The sequence below is a fragment of the Labrus bergylta genome, chromosome 1, assembly GCF_963930695.1.
Source record: "Labrus bergylta chromosome 1, fLabBer1.1, whole genome shotgun sequence".
In the NCBI taxonomy this organism is placed as follows: domain Eukaryota; kingdom Metazoa; phylum Chordata; class Actinopteri; order Labriformes; family Labridae; genus Labrus; species Labrus bergylta.
This window is the reverse complement of record NC_089195.1, coordinates 15,019,582-15,037,467: the sequence shown is the minus strand read 5'-3', so window position 1 is coordinate 15,037,467 and position 17,886 is coordinate 15,019,582. Positions and strand designations below refer to the sequence as shown.

Genomic DNA, 17,886 nt, shown 5'->3' with positions numbered 1-17,886 from the left:
ACCAAAATATCCTAAAATGTCGGCCACGCTGGATGAACTCCAGAAAAAGAAATTCCAAACATCCTCCATGTTTAAATGAAAAAAAAAAAAAAAAGGAAAAGGAAATATCTCCTGGCTCCATTTTTATATTTAAGAAAGTTTCCATGAATTGTTCAGCTCATTACGTTGTGTCTCGAGGATCTGTGAGGTGATTTTATCAAGAGTTCCTCTGCGACTTGATGAGCTTGGTGGAGAACTCATCCCTCGGGTCGTCGGGCCGAGGGCCCATAGTAATGTCAAGACTCTCTCTCTCTCTCTCTCTCTCTCTCCCTCTCTCTCTCTCCCTCCCTCTCTCTCTGTGTGTCTTCATCTTTTCAGAGATTTGTGTGTGATAGAGGCCTCAGTGAGAGACCAAGCGCTAACCTTTACTGCATTGGCTCACACTTAATCCCCTCACCCTGGGGTGACTGGCACACACACAATCACACACACACACTCACACACTCCGCACTTCTTCAACTTCAATCCCTCCCTCTCCATGCACCCCCCCCCCCCCCCCCCCCCCCCCCCCCCCCCCCCAACACACACCCCACTGTTTTTCAGCAGCACACCACCGAGAACAAAATTCAGGAAAACAAACGCAGTCACACCCTCTCCAAATGACGCCTTTGTCCACTCATCCAACATGACACTGCATATGTGAGTGTGTGAGTGTGTGTGTGAGTGTGTGTGTGTGTGTGTGTATACACCACATGCATACGTATATCTAAAGAGACTGAGGAGAGAGAGAGGGAAATATAAATATATATATATTTACACATATTGGTGTGTGAGTGGACATATTGGACTTCATGTCAGAGGCTCATATTTAAATGTTTTAGATCATTTTGTACATTGTACCTTTTTTATTAACAATATTTGTTTGCTGTTGATGAATGGTTTCTATGGCAACAGATGAATGTGCAAAGCAATGCATGGGACAACCGACTCTACCAACTGAGCCGCTAAGTGTGCAGTCTGCTCTGTCTGAACTAACCCTGTGTGTATATCGTTCTGTCATTCACCTGCTCAGGGTTTACTCCATGGTGGCTCAACTGGTGTATTACAGAAATGTTATGAATGTTTAATGACCCTGTAACTTCAAACTGTAAATATAAATGTAAATAAATACAATCATGTTAACTATTGTGAGCTCAGAAATCAACCAATGAGTGAATGTAATTATGTGAAATATATTGTTATCATTATATTCTACAGGCAGCCATGCATATGGTGTCATGAAAAACAAAACTAAGAAACATCCACAACAACATAAATCGACATGAAGTAGAGATGATCAAAAATAAAGGAAGCTGCTTATTGTCAAAATAGTTTTTAGAAAGTGTCAAAAAGAAGATCTATTATACCAAGAAGTTATTAATCTAATGGTACTTTGACTTTAATAAAGGAGCATCTTGATGTGAGGTCAGTCATGTCTCACAGTGATGATGACTTAACAATATAAAACAGTTTCTTCAAGAATAAATTAACAACGAACACTAGCTTAAGAAGAACACCTGAGAGATGGAGAGACGGTCAGGACATTACAAGCTCTTCCTCTTTCTCCAACATGTGTATCCAAAATATCATCTGATATATCATCTAACTATCATCATATCTTTAATCACTCGTGCACTGATCAACACAGACACGGTGGAGGTTACGACATCCAGAAGTAAAACAGTAGCTCCATGTATGTCTGCAGACTGGAAATGATGCCTGTAGTGTTTTTTTCATGTTTAATTACATTTTATTTACTCTTAGTTCTTAACATTGCACTTTTTACACCTGCACCCAAGGGTCCTGATTTCTACGTCTTTGACCATCTTTGAGTGTAATGTCCCTTTTTTACAGTTTCCATGCCCTCACATCTGAGGCATTTCGTTTCACTCAGATCTAGAACTGCAAACTGTACGAGTCATGATCATCTAAAAACCAGCAAACATCTGCACACACAAACACACATACACACACACACACGCACACACACACACACACACACACACACACACACACACACACACACACACACACACACACACACATACACACACACACACACACACACACACACACACACACACACACACACTCATTCGTCTCAGAGGGTAGTTGTGATGACATTGTCTCTTACTAAGCAACAAAACTACCCACTGCTGCAGGCTTGGACATGAAAACACACACACATCGGCTCACACACTCACACAGTGCATGTGCAAACACACACATCCATCCCCCAAAAACTTGCACACAAAGGTACACAACTGCACACACTCCTTGATACCCTCAATAGGAGGGCGGGTTCAGCGGGCAGGGAGCCGAACCCCTCTGCGGAGCTTAGGATTATGGGATAGCAGCATGATGCGAGAAAAAAGAAGGGCGGGAGGGGTGAAGGATAGAGGGGATGAGGAGAGGAAGGAGGGACCGAGGAGAAAGAGGAGGAGGATGCAGGATGGAAAAGGAGGGTAAGAAAGGGGAGGATAGAGGAGGGGAGGACAAAAGGAAGAAAGGACAAGAAGCAACAGACAAGGGGGAGTGAAGGGAAGGAGGGAAGAAGAGAAAGAAAAGGGGAGTTTGAGGGTGGAGGAGGAAAGAAAAATGTGGAACAAATTAAAAGAAAGAGAAAAAAAGATGAATGAAGAATGCATAGTGTGGAAAAGGAAGAAAAATAGAGGGGAATGAAAGGATGGAGAAAACATAAAGAGGTGAAGAACAAAAGGTAGCGAGGAGGGATGGGATGCAGAGGAAGGAATCAAATCAAGTGGACTTACATGTGCTGTTTTCCTCTCCTTCACTTCAGAAGCGGATGATTGAAAGACGGAGGAAGCTGCAGGGAAGGAGAGAGGAGGAGAGAGAGAAGTCAGCTGAGGTCACTTCTCTTTCAATGAAATTATTTCCTGGAGTAGAAATACTAGAATGCATGCACAAGTAAATGCTAAACGATTTCAAGATGGATTTATTTAACCTTCTTTGTAGATTAAATGTGATAAAAAAAATAAAAATAAAAACATTAAAGAAATACAGGCAACGGACGCCTGCTGGCTCACTGAGGGAAAATGATGATTCAAGATTTTAAAGGTTTGAAAACTTGCTGGAGAGGAGGAGCTTTAAAGACATAAAACGTTTAAAAAAAAAAATGTGCAAGCTTCAAAATGTGACAGACACAAACACACACACAAAATCACACAGTCTCATAAATAAAGTGACTGTTTATCGTCGTAACCTTGCGCCCTCACAAGCTCTGCAGTTTGCATATGTGCCCTTAACCTATACGAGCATGATATAACTCTGCATGTGTGTGTGTGTGGGTGGGTGGGTGTGTGTGTGTGTGTGTGTGTGTGTGTGTGTGTGTGTGTGTGTGTGTGTGTGTGTGTGTGTGAGGGGTGTGTGGGTACAGTAATGCAGAGACAGTCCTGACACCAGCAGCTCTCTAGCGCCATCTACTGATCTTATTCCTGAGGAAGACTTCCACAGCAGCCCAGAAACCTCCCAGTTACACCAGTTAGAGAAAGTGAGGTTCTTCAATTCTACAATTCACTTGGCAGACGCTTTTATCCAAAGCGACGTACATCAGAGGTGGCATTAAAAACTGCCATAGTGAAGAAAATGTGTGGAAAGAGGACAAAACAGAGAATTTTGGTGATAGAAATACTCATAAACATTTTATATGTCCACATTGTTCTCATAAACTTTAAGTCAGGGGGTGTAAAGGAAGAGATGGATGAGGAGATGTGCAGGAGAAAAAAAAAAAGATGGACTAAATCAAAGAAGAAAAAAGAAAAACAACACCACGGAGTGTGACTTTTGCATTTTGGTAAGATTTAAAATAAAATTAAGTGTCATTAATCTGTATTTTGCGATAGTGAAAGTATTGAAAAGTTAAAAAAAAAAATATATATTAAATAATTAAAAAACAATTAACATACATCAATAAAATACTTTTTAAATTGTAAGTCCAGCATCAAGTTTCGATGAAATATTATTTTATTTGTACGTGTTGTTTGTTTTACATGAAGAGCTGCATGTTAATTGAATCATAAATAATGTGCGGCTTCCATCAAAGCAGCAGAAGATGAACTTTGTTGAGGTTTGTGACTTAAACGAGGAGGACGACCCACGTGCAGAAATGAAAATGATTTATTCAGACAAAAGATCAGGATGCAAAATGAAAGTTTATTCAGTAATGTTTTCAGTAAGAGTCCAAAAATCCAAATCAAACAAGTTACAAATGAATATTAATAAATAAAAAAAGCTTGAAGAGTACAGAAAAAGAAAAATCCACACAGATAATGTTTGATGTGATGAACACGGAGACTATAATACAAACAGGAAACAGTAAAAGTTACACTGAAGGATATTACAGGAAACTGAGGAAGACGAGGACGGTAAATTACAAAATAAAACAGGAAATTACAATTTCAACAAGGAAAAAACTAAACAAGAGTGAAATCATGACTGATGTATTGTCAGAATCAAGTAAGGTTACTCATGAGGAGTTTGTCTCTGTGTCTACAGACCAACTCTCACTAATTGTGACTTAGCATGCAGAGGATTTGTTGTAACAATTAATTAAAATCAAAATAAAACATAAAGCAATTCAAAGAGTTGAAGGTGAATCAGCGTCCGGTGAAACAGTTAGACTCTGTGGTCTGTTCAGAGCTCGTTACTGCTAATCGTTCACTTTTATTGTCACACTCAACACAACTCTCCAGAACACAATGGTGTTTTTATATTCATATTTTAATGTCTATATCGTATAGACAGTATGTGTATTTTATTTTTTATGAATATAAGATATAAAAGACGGAGAGAGAGAGAGGTCAAAAGATGGCGTGGATCCACTCCATCAACTCCAAACTCCTCCCCTCTTTGGATCAAAGCGACTTGAAGTGGTTTTTAATTACTGCAAAGAAACAAAATCGTTTTTTCTATATTTTTCATATCGGAATAAATATCTCAAAAAGAAAAGATGTGGCACATTTTCAATATCGCAGAACCCAATAATCAACTGATAGTTATAATAAAAGTCTTTTTCAATAATTTTTATTTAGGACAAAAATAAACAAAATTTAAAAAACATTTAAAAAACTAACTCAACAGCAAATTAAACGATTAATACACTGCAAAAACTAAAATATCAGCCAGAGTGTTTTTTTAATTTCATGTGAAAACATATCCCATCTAGCTCCTCTCTACACCGACGAGTCAAAAGACAAACAATTTATTTAAGATATTTAAAGAGAAAGGCCTGGAGTGAAATGTATCTGCCACTGATGCAATCTAAATGTAATTTAATGTCTTGAAATTGTCCTGAGTTTTTTGCCACATTTGCAGCTATTTTTGTTCTCTCATTACAATCAATACAAGGCCTTTTTTTCTTCTTTGAATGTCTTAAAATCAGATGTGTATTTGGACTTGTCAGGCGAAAGTGGTTAATCAAAAGTTAAATTAAACATTTGACAATTACACTTTTTGAGATTTGAGTTTTTGCAGTGTAAAAGCTGCTTCCAGTCTAATAAACATGTCATTATGATCAAATATAGAAGTACATTTTGATGGTTTAGAATTGATTTCTGTCTTTACATTTCTGAGTAGGGTTACATTGGGACACAGTGTTTCCCAGAATACACTGCGGCACACATGTTCACACACTCACACCTTTGTAACCACAGTGTGAGCAATCAAAAGTGTCCTCTTGGTTCTCTTCGGTCTGTGAGAGGAAAAAAACTGGAAAAAGAGACGACATGCATACAACTACAATATGAAAACCAAACCTAGAGTGCGAGTGTGATTTAGATTTTTCCATTTATTGTTATCAAAATAATTATTTATATTTCCTCTGAATGTATTTATCTCATTACACTTACTTGTTATTATGTACCTTATCTCTTCTACTTGGTAAAATCTTTGCACAATGTGTCCGTGGTGCAGGAGGAGCACAGATCTCTTGCTCCTCTTTCTTAATGCAGACTCTTCTTATCTGACTAGAGGGGAGCTCTGAGGACGGTGTCATCTGTTGTACAGATTGTCGAGCCCTCAGCGACTAATTTTAATTCTGCGCTGTAAAAATTAACTTGACTTCGCTCTATCTCACAGTAATAATTATTACTGCTGCAAGCTGCGAAGCGTCAACTGGGCTCCTGGTCTCATTTAGTCTTAGAGAAGTTAAATATAAAATAAATATTGTGATTTAAATTAGATTAAACAGGAGGCAATATTCAGTTGGCATTTTCTTATCACTGTACTTCATGAGGCAAAAGCCCTGTGGAGTGTCTCCCCCTGCATGAAAAAGATAAAAAGTGACTTTTTCTCTTTTTAAATTATTAGTGTGTGTGTGTTTGCAGAGTGTGTGGAAGGCTTACTTCTGAATGCTGTTGTTTGTTTTGATTTCCATGGTTGTTTTTTTTTGGGATGCATTATTGTGCTAAATGAAAATAATAAGTGTCCTGATCCAGAGACCTTGTGCAGCACTTCCACTGATGCATACTGGAGTTAAAAGTTTTAATTAGTTCCGCAGCTTTAATCAGACTTTTCACCACGGATGCAACGCGAGGCCTAAAATCAATGTGCAAGTTGCAAAGGCGTGTTTTCCTGCATGCATCACAATGTTTGCGTAGATTTAAAGCAGCTTAAAGACTTCCCATTGACGGGCATAGAAACATTATAAATCAACAAACACGGTCTCCGTTCTTAAACCGTTCGGCTTCTGTTTATATTCAGCTTCTTCACAGGAGGAGATTTCTACTTCATTCAAGAGCTGCAGATCAAGGAGTAAATAATCAGCTGTTTGTGTGCTAAATCCATAAATCTCATGTTGAGCAGATGGATGTTCAGAATGAATTACAACACATGTACATTTGTGTACTCGCCGAGTAATAACAATAAAATGACTGCCAGAGAATAAATAAAGTGTTCTCTTCGATTTGTGCAGTGGAGGCTTCATTCTGAACAATGCTAAAAGCAGACTGCATCTCTGTGACAGCTGAATGTCTGAGGTTTTTTTTTAACTTGTCATCTATCAGCTGCATGAGCGAAGATCAGCGGAAGTTTACTGACCAAGACGGGGAAGAGTTAACATCCAAACCGCAACATTACAGATTCATAATAAGAAGACAAAACCAGCGCTTAAATAAAAAGATGAAAACTCTGTCATCTCTTTGGGGAGAATATTATCTGAGTACCTCAGAGGGGATAAAGGTTGGTTGGTCTTCTCAGGCACAGAGGCGTGATAAACACCTGTTTCTTTTTACATATGAATCTCTTATTGGTCACACACCTCCTTATATAACGTCTATGAGCTGGTCCACTGGACCATACCGTACTCGCTCTACTGTCTATTGCTTCTAGTCCCGCGGGTTCACTCTGAATTAGGAAAATCTGCTTTTAGCGTCTTTGCCCTAAACTTGTGGAACCTTGTGTAAAATACCCTTAAGATTGACTCTCTGATATCTCTTCGAATTGAGTCGTTTTTCAACTATCAGCAGCGCCATCAGCTAGTTCTCAAGTCGACACAGCTCTTATGTCTTTGTTTTGTAAGAGCAGAATTATCAGTTTGGTAAAAAAACAAGAAATGTGTTTCACACGTTTACAAACTCAGAGCTTTTGCTGTGTTGAATTTAGTGCATGCAGACCTTTATTTGCTGTAAAGATTTAAAAAATTTAACTAAATCTGTGAAATCAAGTTTGCTCCTTGTGGAATTTGTCTTTATTTTGATATGCATACAAGTCACTACAGTGGATTGCTATTCAAAAGCCATTTTAAACCATAAATAAGTGGGTTTTGATGGAATGGTTACAGATCAGTCTCTTCAGTGGACTTCAGTAAATCATCCCACTGACAAGCTGCAGTACATGCAGCAAAAATGTCTCAAAATCAAGATAGCTGTTTTCTAGAATCCCTGAAGGTGATTTTTTTTTACTGACAGTAACAACTTAGGAGAAAAATAACTGCTTCAATTACCCAAATGTTGTTTTTCAGTTTAAAGAAATTTTTGATCAATCACCAGTCAACTAAATTTAGCATCATGCATTGGCTAGATTTCAATCTAAACGTAATAATTCTTTTCAAATTGAGACAGTGCATAAATGTATAAATATGTCAGATTGTTGCCATATAGGCTCATTTTCATCTGTTGTATCTCTGCAGGTTTGTGGTACACGGGTATTGTTTTTTTTTTAGGTTATATGAACATTTGTATACTCTAACATGAACTGTGTGATTTTGTTCAGAACAAAAATCAAATCGATTTTTTTTATTTAACTTTACCTTGTTGATTGTTTTAATTAGAAAAAAATATTTAGATTTTTCTTCAGTTTAATTTAAAGTGTTTCTAAGTTACAAATCGTACTGCAAAAACTTATTTTTATAAAACCGTATTTGTACAATTTCTGGACAAAAACATCTCATCACATTTTTATACAAGCCACAGCATTTAATATCTGACGAGCCACAAAATAAGGCCTGCATTCTAGCAGTGATATCTACTTTCCAATCAGATAAAGAGTTCATTTTCAGAAATGTGCTGCAGACTTGTTGTTTGTAATTGAATGTCCTTAAAAGTAACATTAAGACTAACATTAAAAATAATAATATTATATATATAATAAAATAATATATAATACAATTTTTAATTCATGCATGAAAGGTTTGGACATGCAGTATATATGTTTTTAAAGGAAGAAAGTTCATAACAAAATAATAGGTAAATAAAGAATTTGCAATCACACTTTTGCTGCTTCAACATCGTCTCATTCAAGAGACACTCAAAGGACACACAGGGTTTGAGATTTGGAAGCTGACACCCCCACACCTCCCTCTGCTCCTGTTTCTGTATTTCCAGTCTGCTCTCCTCTTCCCACTAAGGGCCTCCAGTTGGCAGGTGACAGCTCAGAGGACAGGCCCCTTAGCTAGCTCCCGGACGTCCTGGGGGGGGGGGGGGGGGGGGGGGGGGGGTTTGGGGGTTTGCACTGAGGCGAGGGGCAGAATCGAGGGAGCTTCCCCCGACACCCCTCACCCAAACCCGGCCTAATGGTGTGGAGCGAGCCCCTTCACTCCCGCTGCTCTACAAGCATCAAAACTATGGACAGAGAGGCAGCGAGGAGCCTGTTCTCAGTTCCACTCTGCTACACAGGTGCAGGAGGGCCGGGGTGTGAGGCCACAGAAAGTTTTACAACTCACACACACACACACACACACTCACACACACACACACACTCACACACACACACACACACACACACACACACACACACACACAAACACACACACACACAAACACACACACACTCACACACACACACACACACACACACACACACACAAACACACACACACACACGCACACACACACACACACACACACACACACACACACACTCACACACACACACACACAAACACACAAACACACAAACACACACACTCACACTCACACACTGCCACCTCTTGTCAAGTACATTTTGGAAGCACTGCACGAGTTTAGGCTCCTCTGAGGAGAACACGTTGTATTTGCAGGGGTTGTGTGTTGTATTGGTGTGCATGTATTTGCAGAGGTTGTGTGTGTGTGTGTGTGTGTGTGTGTGTGTGTGTGTGTGTGTGTGTGTGTGTGTGTGTGTGTGTGTGTGTGTGTCCCTCAGAGCAGCACAAGGTTGCAATGACAGAAGTTTAACCCCTGCTGTTTTTTGGGGTTTGAGTTTAAAGAAGTCGAAGCGTACCCGACCCCCTCTTACAAATCTTTACTCGACTGGAACTGCTGTCAAATAAAAACTCTGTCCCAAAAAAAACACACACCCACACAGGAAGGAAGCATCTCCCCCCCCCCCCCCCACAGGGAAGAGTTTCTGAGTGGGAGCGTGGGGCTTATAGAGCCGATGCTACGGGCTGATATTGGCCTTTGATAAAAAATCAGTTTGGGTCCTGGCGGTGTTGGGTGGTCCGTCTCTGATATGATGGAGGTTCCTGCCTGACCACAGATAGTCATTTCATTCTTATTATTTTTATATCAGATGTTAGAGCAAAAATGAAATCCAGGGTGGTGTGGGAGGATTTAAGCCTGCGACACACTGCTGCCACCTCATCCACTCCAGAGCCCGTTTTCTAACCCAGAACATGAGGGGAGTGATATTCTAACTGGACAATACGGCGAAACATTATTTGGGTTAAGTGACAACACAGAAACGTGTAGCAGGCGTGTAGAGAGGGAGACAGAAAGTGTGTGGAGGTCGAGGTTGTAAAGGTGGGGGTGTAGCACATTCGTTTTTTGTTTCACAATGATGTGATCTATTTCCTGATATGCTTTACGGAGTGTTTCATTTCTTCACTACAAATAATACACATAAACATAACAAGATGCAACATGTCAGCACAGATTTGCACAGCTCATTATCAGCCTCACACTTTGTGCAGAACACGACGAACACTCTTCATTTGACACGTGGTTCAAAACTGACAGTGTGCATGTGTTCATCTCTAAACACCTCCACTGAAACAGAACACTCAATAAGCAAACACCAAAACTGAGAATGTGGGGATAAAGAGGACAAGGAGAAGGAGGAAGATACAAACGAAGAAGAGGTCAGAGAGTCATATAAGAAGAAGGAAAAGGAGGGATAAGGAGGAAGAGAAGAAGAAGGAAGAGGAAGAGGGAGTGAGGAAAAGAAGGAGGAAGAGGAGAAAAAGGCAGGGGAGAAAGAGGAAGAGGAGAATAAGGAAGATACAAAGCAAGAAGAGTAAGAAGGAGGAAGAAGGAGGAAGAGGCAAAGGAGAAAGAGAAAGTTACAAAGGAGGAAGAAGGCTGAGGAGAAGGAGGAAAGGAGGAGGAGAGAGAAGAAAGAGGCAGAGGAAAAGGAGCAAGAAGATGAGAAGGAAGAGGTGAAGGAGGCAGTCAAAGGAGATGAAGCAAAAGAGGAAAGAAGGGGAAAAAGAGCAGACGGAAGAGAAGGAGTCAAGAGAAGTCAGAAGAAATAAAGGGAATTCTAACAGATGAGATCAAGGTTACTTTAGTAGATTATTTTGTTTCCTCTTTGCATTTTGTATTCATATTTACAGCATGTTAGAAATTAACAAACCAACAACACTTAGTAACTGATTTTATTATTAGAATAAATAATTTTATATGATATGATTTTTTACCAACAATCTGAGCTCAAAAGTCAGATTTGACATTTTCCAGTAAATAAAATAAAAAAATAACTTTTCGAAATTAAAAAAAATTCTCCCCAACTTTCAAATGTAAAGAATGATAACATTTTTTTTAAGTGTGCTGAAATGATTTAAGATTGTGCATGGCACTATATGCACACTGACTTGACACAGAGTCCCCTTAAAAAGCTGCTCATTATAAATATGCAGAAGTGATGCAGTTTCTTCATGTGCAGAGTTCAGAAACACTTTTTAGAGTTTTAGATCTAATTATAAATACAGGCAGAGAATTGACTACTTAATGCAAACAGAATCTATTTTTATATTCCCATCTAACACATATACGGGCCAAACATGCATCAAACATAGTGGCTTCAAAAGTCTTCCCTCTCCAGGACTGTTCGAGCTCTCAATGAGATAAAGAAAAAACAAACAAACATGAGAACAGATTTCTACAACGCTGCACTGAATAATACAAATATAATATCATAAAGTTTGATATGGTTTCATTTTGAAATGCTGCATGTCTCCTGTCTTATATTCAACAAATATAATCACACACCAAGTTATTTTAAACATAGAAGTTTGTGAGTAAAAACATTGTAAAATATATTTGTCTGTTTTTAATTATTTGTACAGAAAACATTCTGTGTAGATTTTTCAGTCACTTGTTTTATCGTCTGTTCTTTCAGCTGTATGTGTTTTTCTGTCATTATTTATTATTAGGTTCATGTATATTACAGTTGTTTTCAAGATATTATCTATCTATCAAAAAAAGTAAAATAAATTTGAATTTCCCTCGGGATCAATAAAGTATCTATCCATCTATCCATCTATCCATCTATCCATCTATCCATCTAGGATTGCAGGCTGCAGCTGGACCTTTGGCCTGCAGTGTTTGTGATAATACTGCCCCCTAGAGGTGCACTCACACACACAAAGGGCCTTCACACTTCAGAGGGCGTTAAAGGTGCATCAAACTCAGTATGAATGTCAATTTAAGCGTGGTAATGCAAGGTGACAATTAAAAATGAAAAAACACCAAGTTACAAAGCAGCCAAACTCATCTGCCTGTTACAAATATTATAAGAACAGCAAACGCACAGAAGTTATTTTATTGTTCTTCTGTGACAAACTCCAGTCTCCAGCTGTTTGTTGGATGTCATTACAACTTTTGTTTTTTGTCGTTTCATGAGGTCACTTTATTAAAGCAATCGTGTATTACTTAACAATGCTGTTTAATAATATTAACACAATACACACAATAAAACTTATACAATAATATGTCATTCATCCTTAATTCATGAACATGGTGCACATGTCAGGGCCCTTCAGATTCAGTGAACTGAAGTGAACCCACACTCCAGCTGAAGCATGAGGTAAACACTAACAGTTAATAATGATCGATTCTGCTCAATGCAAAGCCCCCCCCCCCCCCCCCCAACAACCCCCGGCCCCATCAGTGTCAGTGGCTCTGTAGACATCCCACGAGGTCGTGTGACAGAGACATAATGGAGTCATGCAGTAAGAATGATTTGCTCCTGATAATCAACATGACTCCTCCTCCTCCTCCTCCCTCTCTGCGTCTCCGCTCGCTGTAATGACTCCGCTTAATTTCTCAGGGGACGAACAGTAATAAGTGATCATTGACAAAACCATTTCACATTATCTCTGCATGGCCGGCCCGGCTCAGTGCATCTGCCTGTCTCAATGTCTGTCTGTCGCTTGTTGAGTGTTTAAACAGCCTGCACATTGTGTAGGAGACGCAGACACGTTTATGTGCATGTCTTTGTTGACATTTGTAAAAGGATTAAAACGAGGAAGCAGAAAGGAGGTTTATGTGCCATAGACTGTCCCTACAAAAACAACTGTTCTATACCTACACTGAGAATGACATTTGAACAGTTAGCTTATGAAGGAAGGATGATTAAGTCAGAGAAAATATGCAGGCAAACTCAACGTTTCTCACCAGCGAGAAACACAAACACAGAAGATATTTTAAAGTAGATATTCTGCATCTCCATCCAAAATGTGAGTACTCATTATTTTGTTGTGTATCATTTCTATTCTTCATATACTGTATGAGAAATGTACCAACACATTTTAAAATGGTGGTGCCGACATAAAAACCATCAATTCACCAATAAAACAAATTAAACGCATGCCCCATGTATGGAGGCGATAGTCCTCAGGGCGGCGGCCATGGGTTCGAATCCGACTTTTGCTGCATGTCATCCCTCCTCTCCCTCCTCCCAACATTTCCTGTCTCTCTTCAGCTGTCCTTTCTAATAAAGGCAATATATTGCACACACAAAAAAACTTAATATGACGCATGATGCTTGTCAATTGTTTTTTTTTTGTATTTTCTTTTCTTTCTCTTTTTTCTTGCATCAAAATATGATGCATGATAAGTAGTCCAGATGAAAAAACATGAATGAATATACATATATTGTTTATGCTTCATTTGTTTATTTACTGTTCAGTTTCTCAAAAAGTGCCAGACTTAATTATTGAGGGGAATAAAAGTGTAAAAATTACACGTAATTATTAGTTCTAAAATGTAGATCATTTCCCGTTTGTCACATTCCAATTTAACATGTTTAATTATGTTCTTCCTAGACCTCTACAACAGAGATATTAAACATGTCTCTGCTCATAAATCACAGCCGCAGCAGCAGCACATCCTGATGGAAACATGCAGCCTTCACACTGACAATGACCTCAGCCTCAGCAGACCAGGAAGCCTGCCCCTCAGCTCATATTAAATTAGTACTAAAAACACAACAAACATGTGCTGTGGACCCGGGCGGCCTCACCAGACCCTTCTCTAACACCACCCTAAAGAGTAGTGACTCCCTGAAGACTCACAGACCCCTGCATACTGAGCGCCATGGTCTCAATAATACAAGATGTAGCCGTCCGTATAACTCAGACCTCTGCAGCTTCTGCTAATAGGACCTCCCTGCAGGCCTGCCCTGGGCTCTGAGGTGTGTCAGGTTTACTGTCTGTCCGCAGCTCAATATGGGGGGGGGGGGGAGGGGGGGGGGGGGGGGGGGGGGGGGGGGGGGGGGGGGGGAGAGAGATAACATCAGGTGAGTTTGGAGCTAAATTTACCAGCAAAGAAAAATCTGATACCCTTTGGATATTTCAAGGAACTATCAGAAAAATGTTCTTGACTGAGGAAGAGCAGACCCGGACACTCGTTTCCCTGCATGTCGTTCCCCTTTCTCTCTCTCTCTCTCCTCCAGGAACTGTCCTGAGCTTTTCAGGAGGTTTCTGCATGTGTGAAAGCCCTAAAACACACACATTGTGGCCCTTTGATCTTAAAGGTAACATTTGTGGTTTTGTCAATGAGGTCTGGTGGACTAAAAGAGAGCGATAAAACTGCAGCCTTGAGTTAGAGTAAAAGTTCTATCTCTATAAAAAAATAAATAAATAAATAAACCTTTACAGAAGAAGACTTACAAATATAAGACATAAGAACAATGTCAACCCCAGCCACAGAACAGGACAAACTACAACAAGCTTTTGGAAGGTGGTTTAACCTTTCAGTCCATGAAGTCCACTGAGGTGAGAATAAGTTCAGTAAAGCCCTGTGAAGACTTGTAATGATCACACAGCAGTTTGTCCATCCACCTCGGCATCTGAATGTTTGTTACAGAAGGCAGACAAAAAGCTGCTATTTAACCTCGAGCTGCTCTCACCATTCGTAGAAGTTTTCAGGTCTTTTATATCCGGCCATATATACGGTGAAAAGAATTCTCATTTTCTCCATCTTTCCTCCCCACTGTCCCCTTTACTGAAGAAACCGCAGCTGTGCGCACACACACACACACACACACACACACACACACACACACACACACTGATACTTGGTCACTCTCTGTACTGTGTGACCCGATGTGGGCTGACCCTGACATTTCACTCTCCTCTAATGCTCTTTAAATGGGCTGCAGGGCAACTGAAGTCTTGTACGGCTCCACAGGCAGCCATTATGAGGCAGAGAGCACAAGCAGAGGGCAGGCCGAGACATTACCTCTCCAGGTTCTGCTCTTTTTCTCTCTCTCTCTCTCCGACACTCACTCACACTTTTAGGACTGCTCGTGTAATGTATGCTATTATGTGGCTCAAACTTAACGAGGCAGGTCGAGCGGGCGAGCGGGGAGAGGTGTTATTGTCATCATTAGAGGTCCAGACACCACAGGAGCTAAAACAACCTGTTAATCATTATGCTCCTCTGTTCTCTGCTCCGTTACTTTCTTGCCCTTTTACACTCGTTTGTTTGGGCTGAACGCTTTCTTTAATGTTGATGGTAAACATGCTTAATTCAAAGAGAAGCACGTCTTTATTCATTACTTCTCTCTGCTCACAGGCTGCAGCTCAGTTTTCAGACATTTTGCAAATTTGGCAACTTGCAATATTTAACCGTCTGAACTCTGCAAACGATTCCACCAGTGCATCGTTGGTAATTTGCTTATTGCGGTAACATTTCTTGGAGTATATTAAATGTTACATATCACTAAGGTCTGCACAACTCAGAATCCCCAGTAGAAGAAAAAAGTTAAGCTTTAGTTACAATGGTACTTATGCAACACGATAATGCTTAGAATGATCCCACATTTTATGTCTGTGTAGGTCAGTCATCCAGGTCTTGGAAAATTCAAAGCTTGATCCAAAGGGAACTGGACTGATTGAAAATCTTAAAGACGTTTTCACTTCAGTCTTTCAGAGGAGAGGTGAAACGTCTTCAAGATTTTCAACCAGTCCACTTGCTTTTGGAGCTCACAATTTAACACCTTGCACCTTTCTGCATTTTCACCCTGTTAATTGATTGATATATTTTATACTTCAAACATAACTTCCAATGTGATACAGCATCATCATCCAAGGTGCAAAAAATACACAAGTCTTAGTTAATTCTCTATGGAGCCCCCCAGTGGTGTCAGCTGTGGAAAAAAAAAAAAGTCTTGGTTTACAAAATTGTGAGCATATTAATACTCTGAGCGCTTGCTGATTTGCAATCTGAGGGCATGGTTTAGTAAACACGATTCCTTTACTCAGAGATCAAGGAATGGACTTATCCACAGTGATTGCATCCACCTAAATAGTCCAGTGTACCTTGGTTTAAGGTCAGCTGTGATGATAATTTATGTTTCTATTGGACTTTTCAGAGCATACATTGTTACTTTGTATTTATTGTGTTTTTTACTTGGACTAACTCGGTGGATGTGTTCGCTGTGTAAATAGTGCATTCCCTCCATCTCTAAGAAAAATAAACTTTGTTCACAAAACCGTACCAACTATTTATGGAATCCATGCCCACAGAAAAATCAGCGAGCATTTATTAAATTTCACACAGATTTTCAAACACAGAATCTACACGTCTTTTATTTTTGTAGGGATGACACCAGGAGGGCTCTGTAAGTCTCTGGGGAGGCTCATTGCATTACAGTCTTAATGTTAAGACAGTAAGTCTAAGATTATCTTTAAAGAATCCTACTCCACAGACAACTTCAAAATCTCTCAATATTGGTGTCAGTATTTTCTGCACGTATTCCTAAGTACAGTCCTGCACAGTAGTGAATGAACTGAAGTTAATTTCATAGACAGAGGCAGCCCTCACTCAGGTTTTTGTTGTTATGAAATGAAAGAGAATTAAACTATGGGATCCTTTGTGCTCATTTTGAATTCTACTGAATTATATGAAATGAGGTGTTGCTCATCTTTTGCTCACTGCAGAGAAAATAAAACAGATAAATAGACGTCCTGGTGTACAGTAATTAGGATTTTATGCTTTATGCTTTAGAGATACAAAGTAGGAGTTTATTTTTCAGCCTTTTAGATTCCATTTGTTCATTTTGTCTCATTGATCTTTTGCATTACTCTTTATTGGCCTATTTTAATTATGAGATTAACTTTTTCAATCACGCTGTTTGGTACATTGGCAAATTAAAACCTCTCTCAATCTGCCTTCTTATCAAAGAAGTACACTTAACTTTTTTTAACTTTAACTTAACTTTTTTTATTGATCCCTGCAAGGGGAAATTTCAGTTTTTACACTCTGTAAGTCATGAACACACACATAGGCTGAAATATACACTCACATGCAGAAACAGGATCCTATGGACATGCACTAATGGAGAGAAGCCAGAGTGACGGAGCGGCCCACAGCGGGCGCTCCGGAGCTGATGGTGGGGAGGGGGTTCGGTGCCTTGCTCAAGGGCACCTCGGCAGTGCTCAGGAAGTGATCTGGCACCTCTCCAGCTAGACCAACTTCCATATTTGGTCCGCATAAGGACTTGAACGGGCGACCCTCTGTTATCATTTCAGTTAATTTAATGTAACTTTTAGATCAGGGTGTCCTAAATTAATGCAAAGACAAGGATAAAATTGTTGAACATCAGAGCAGCAAAAAGTGTATTTTTTTGTTGTTGAATTGAGATTTCACAAAGACATCAAAAGTCGAAAAATAAGAAATAAATATTAACAGCGAAAAGTTGTCTGCAACATGATTTAATATTCTTTTGTTTTTGCAACAGTCCCTGTAAATATAAAACACTTTACAATAAATAAACATATATTTGATCCTCAATACACATTTGAAGTTGTTAACGTCTGTATGACGATATTAAATGTCTATCTTAGTTGGAGCAGTGTTTATAGACACTTGAACTCACAGGTTGCTTCCTCCATGACGACCGGACACAATAGGCGTTGCACGTGATCCG

The 17,886-nt window shown here is 39.5% G+C and overlaps 1 long non-coding RNA gene across 1 annotated transcript in view; it reads right to left on the bottom strand.

The window, feature by feature from the left end:
* The window catches only part of LOC136179213 (uncharacterized), a 147,493-nt gene that overhangs the window by 61,078 nt on the left and 68,529 nt on the right, over window positions 1-17,886 (bottom strand). Inside the window, exon 2 of the long non-coding RNA XR_010666416.1 lies at window positions 2,790-2,845. This is a non-coding gene — a long non-coding RNA (uncharacterized lncRNA). The remainder of the gene's footprint in view (window positions 1-2,789; window positions 2,846-17,886) is intronic.